At 69.4% G+C, this 5,000-nt stretch overlaps 1 non-coding gene across 1 annotated transcript in view; it reads right to left on the bottom strand.

Annotated features, from left to right (window-relative positions):
• Nucleotides 1–85, bottom strand: part of LOC132245104 (5S ribosomal RNA) — a 119-nt gene extending 34 nt beyond the window's left edge. Inside the window, exon 1 of the ribosomal RNA XR_009456936.1 lies at nucleotides 1–85. This exon is cut by the window's left edge and continues 34 nt beyond it. This is a non-coding gene — a ribosomal RNA (5S ribosomal RNA).
• Between the last annotated feature and the right edge of the window lie 4,915 nt (nucleotides 86–5,000).

Raw genomic sequence — 5,000 nt, forward strand, 5'->3', positions numbered from 1 at the left:
CATCCAGGTACTAGCCGGGCCCGGGACTGCTTAGCTTCCGAGATCGGACGGGATCGGGCGCGATCAGCCCGGTCTGGCCGTAGGCGGCGGGGAAAGGTAAGGCGGGGGTCCGCAGAGGCTCGCAGGGGGTGGACACGGTGCCTGGAAGTCCCCTCTGGAAGGCACGGGGTTGAGACGGTGCCCGCAAGTCCCGATGGCGAGGCCAGGGGCGGGCGGACCTGGGGAGCGAGCGGAAAAGCCCATCGGCATCCATGGGGTTGACCTGGGGAGCCTAAATGCCCCTAGGAATACGTGGGGTGGAGCTGGGGAGCGGAAAAGCCCCTAGGAATACTTGGGGTGGAGCTGGGGAGCGAAAATCCCCATAGGAATACATGGGGTGGAGCTGGGGAGCGAAAAAGCCCCTAGGAATACATGGGGTTGACCTGGGGACCGAGAAAGCCCATAGGAACACATGGGGTTGACCTGGGGACCGAAAAAGCCCATAGCAACACATGGGGCTGACCTGGGGACCGAAAGAGCCCATCGGCATCCATGGGGGGGAGCTGGGGAGCGGAAAAGCCCCTAGGAATACATGGGGTGGAGCTGGGGAGCGAAAAAACCCCTAGGAATACTTGGGGGGGAGCTGGGGAGCGAAAAAGCCCTTAGGAATACATGGGGGGGGAGCTGGGGAGCGGAAAAGCCCCTAGGAATACATGGGGTGGAGCTGGGGAGCGAAAAAACCCCTAGGAATACTTGGGGTGGAGCTGGGGACCGAAAAAGCCCTTAGGAATACATGGGGGGGGAGCTGGGGAGCGAAAAAGCCCCTAGGAATACTTGGGGTTGACCTGGGGACTGAAAATCCCCATAGGAATAAATGGGGTGGAGCTGGGGAGCGAAAAAGCCCCTAGGAATACTTGGGGTGGAGCTGGGGACCGAAAAAGCCCATAGGCATCCATGGGGTTGACCTGGGGAGCGAAAATCCCGATAGGCATCCATGGGGTTGACCTGGGGAGCGAAAATCCCCATAGGCATACGTGGGGTTGACCTGGTGCCCGCCCCCCCCACGGAAGTCCGTATGAGGTTTTTGAAACGGGCCTTGCCCGGGCCTTCGATCCAGGAGGGCGGACACTTTCGGCGGTTCGTCCCGGTGGCTGGGCCGGGTGCCGCATCTACAATATAGCCAAGAAACGTTCGCGGAGATTTTCGAGAACACGTTTTTAAGGACCCTCAATGCCCATGTTCGGTTCCAGAAAGCCGGTCAGAGGGATCTTCGGGGCAGAACCCTGCCGTGCTGAGGGGCCAAACCCGAGTTTGGAGCCAGGTCAACGGGGAAAACCGGAAAAGGGCCGGAGAAGGCGGTCAGGCCGGGCGAGAGTTCCAGGAGCTCGGCCACAATTCCGATCTCGTCCCGGTCAAGGGCTCCGTGGAAGGGCAGCCCGGGGGGCGGGTCCAAGGGCCCCGGCAGGGACCCGGGCCTCCGGGGTCGGAGCCGAGGCACCCCGCCGAGGGGTGGTCGTCCCGGGCCAAGGCGGCGGGAGCCCGGGCAGGACTCCGCGGGGCAGGCCGGGCGGGAGTTCCAGGAGCCCGGCCGCGATTCCGACTTCTCCCCGGTGCCCTGCCCGGAGGCCGGGCAGGTCCGGGGGCCTTCGGCGCGGGCGGCGGGATGCTCCCGCGGGGGAGACGAGCCGTGCTGGGCCCCGGGAGGGAGGCCCGGGGTCGACCTGGCGCCGGGGCTCCGGCCCTGGAAGTCCCGATGAGGTTTTTCAAACGGGCCGTGCCCGGGCCTTCGCTCCAGGAGGGCGGACACTTTCGGCGGTTGCCCCCGGTGGCTGGGCCGGGTGCCGCATCTACAATATTGCCAGGAAAGGTCCGCGGAGATTTTCGGGGACACGCTTTTCGGGACCCTAGTTGCCCATCTTGGGTTCCAGGAGGTCGGGCAGGGGTACCTCCGGGACCGGACCGTGCTGCAGGAGGGGGTCAACCCCGGGTTTGGCTCCATGTCGACTGGAGCTCCGGCCCAGGGGCGGGCCGGGCGAGAGTTCCAGGAACCCGGCCGCGATTCCGGCTTCTCCCCGGTGCCCTGCCCGGAGGCCGGGCAGGTCCGGGGGCCTTCGGCGCGGGCGGCGGGCTGCTCCCGCGGGGGAGACGAGCCTCTCTGGGGCCCGGGAGGTTGGCCCTGGGTCGACCTGGCGCCGGGGCTCGGGCTCCGGAAGTCCGTATGAGGTTTTTCAAACGGGCCGTGCCCGGGCCTTCGCTCCAGGAGGGCGGACACTTTCGGCGGTTCGTCCCGGTGGCTGGGCCGGGTGCCGCATCTACAATATTGCCGAGAAAGGTCCGCGGAGATTTTCGGGGACACGGTTTCCGGGACCCTAGATGCCCATCTTGGGTTCCAGGAGCTCGGACGGAGGAACCTCCGGGGCCGGACCGTGCTGCAGGAGGGGTTCAACCGCGAGTTTGGCTCCATGTCGACTGGAGCTCCGGCCCAGGGGCGGGCCGAGCGGCTTGGCCGGGCGAGAGTTCCAGGAGCCCGGCCGCGATTCCGGCTTCTCCCCGGTGCCCTGCCCGGAGGCCGGGCGGGTCCGGGGGCCTTCGGCGCGGGCAGCGGGCTGCTCCCGCGGGGGAGACGAGCCGCCCTAACGCCCGGGAGGGAGGCCCGGGGTCGACCTGGCTCCCGAGCTCCGGCCCTGGAAGTCCGTATGAGGATTTTCAAACGGGCCGTGCCCGGGCCTTCGCTCCAGGAGGCCGGACACTTTCGGCGGTTGCTCCCGGCGGCTGGGCCGGGTGCCGCATCTACAATATTGCCGAGAAAGGTCCGCGGAGATTTTCGGGGACACGGGTTTCGGGACCCTAGATGCCCATCTTGGGTTCCAGGAGCTCGGACGGAGGAACCTCCGGGGCCGGACCGTGCTGCAGGAGAGGTTCAACCGCGAGTTTGGCTCCATGTCGACTGGAGCTCCGGCCCAGGGGCGGGCCGAGCGGCTTGGCCGGGCGAGAGTTCCAGGAGCCCGGCCGCGATTCCGGCTTCTCCCCGGTGCCCTGCCCGGAGGCCGGGCAGGTCCGGGGGCCTTCGGCGAGGGCGGCGGGCTGCTCCCGCGGGGGAGACGAGCCGTGCTGGGCCCCGGGAGGGAGGCCCGCGGTCGACCTGGCGCCGGGGCTCCGGCCCTGGAAGTCCGTATGAGGTTTTTCAAACGGGCCTTGCCCGGGCCTTCGCTCCAGGAGGCCGGACACTTTCGGCGGTTCGTCCCGGTGGCTGGGCCGGGTGCCGCATCTGCAATATTGCCAGGAAAGGTTCGCGGAGATTTTCGAGGACACGGGTTTCGGGACCCTAGATGCCCATCTTGGGTTCCAGGAGCTCGGACGGAGGAACCTCCGGGGCCGGACCGTGCTGCAGGCGAGGGTCAACCCCGAGTTTGGCTCCATGTCGACTGGCGCTCCGGCCCGGGGGGCGGGCCGGGCGGGCAGGCCGGGCGAGAGTTCCAGGAACCCGGCCGCGATTCCGGCTTCGACCCGGTCGACTGCACGGCGGGCGTGCAGGCCGGCGGCGACTCCCAGGGCCCCTTCCAGGCTGCGGGGCCCAGCGGTTGGAGCCCGGCTACCCCGGCGAGGGGCGGAAGAACCTGCACGGCGCGGCCGGAGAACCCGGCATGCATGCGCGGGGCAGGCCGGGCAGGAGTTCCAGGAGCCCGGCCACGATTCCTACTTCTCCCCGGTGCCCTGCCCGGAGGCCGGGCGGGCCCGGGGGCCTTCGGCTGCGGGCGGCGGGCGGCTTCCGCGGCGGAGACGAGCCTCTCTGGGGCCCGGGAGGTCGGCCCTGGGTCGACCTGGCGCCGGGGCTCGGGCTCCGGAAGTCCGTATGAGGTTTTTGAAACGGGCCTTGCCCGGGCCTTCGCTCCAGGAGGGCGGACACTTTCGGCGGTTGCCCCCGGTGGCTGGGCCGGGTGCCGCATCTACAATATTGCCAGGAAAGGTTCGCGGAGATTTTCGGGGACACGGATTTCGGGACCCTAGATGCCCATCTTGGGTTCCAGGAGGTCGGACGGAGGAACCTCCGGGGCCGGACCGTGCTGCAGGAGGGGGTCAAAACCGAGTTTGGCTCCAAGTCGACTGGAGCCCCGGCCCGGGGGGCGGGCCGGGCGGGCAGGCCGGGCGAGAGTTCCAGGAACCCGGCCGCGATTCCGGCTTCGACCCGGTCGACTGCACGGCGGGCGTGCAGGCCGGGGGGCGACTCGCAGGGGCCCTTCCAGGCTGCGGGGCCCAGCGGTTGGAGCCCGGCTACCCCGGCGAGGGGCGGAAGAACCTGCACGGCGCGGCGGGAGAACCCGGCATGCTTCCGCGTGGCAGGCCGGGCAGGAGTTCCAGGAGCCCGGCCACGATTCCTACTTCTCCCCGGTGCCCTGCCCGGAGGCCGGGCGGGCCCGGGGGCCTTCGCCGCGGGCGGCGGGCGGCTTCCGCGGCGGAGACGAGCCTCTCTGGGGCCCGGGAGGTCGGCCCTGGGTCGACCTGGCGCCGGGGCTCGGGCTCCGGAAGTCCGTATGAGGTTTTTGAAACGGGCCTTGCCCGGGCCTTCGCTCCAGGAGGGCGGACACTTTCGGCGGTTGCCCCCGGTGGCTGGGCCGGGTGCCGCATCTACAATATTGCCAGGAAAGGTTCGCGGAGATTTTCGGGGACACGGATTTCGGGACCCTGGATGCCCATCTTGGGTTCCAGGAGGTCGGACGGAGGAACCTCCGGGGCCGGACCGTGCTGCAGGAGGGGGTCAAAACCGAGTTTGGCTCCATGTCGACTGGAGCCCCGGCCCGGGGGGCGGGCCGGGCGGGCAGGCCGGGCGAGAGTTCCAGGAACCCGGCCGCGATTCCGGCTTCGACCCGGTCGACTGCACGGCGGGCGTGCAGGCCGGGGGGCGACTCGCAGGGGCCCTTCCACGCTGCGGGGCCCAGCGGTTGGAGCCCGGCTACCCCGGCGAGGGGCGGAAGAACCTGCACGGCGCGGCGGGAGAACCCGGCATGCTTCCGCGTGGCAGG

Source organism: Alligator mississippiensis, chromosome 14 (genome assembly GCF_030867095.1).
Source record: "Alligator mississippiensis isolate rAllMis1 chromosome 14, rAllMis1, whole genome shotgun sequence".
Lineage (NCBI taxonomy): Eukaryota > Metazoa > Chordata > Crocodylia > Alligatoridae > Alligator > Alligator mississippiensis.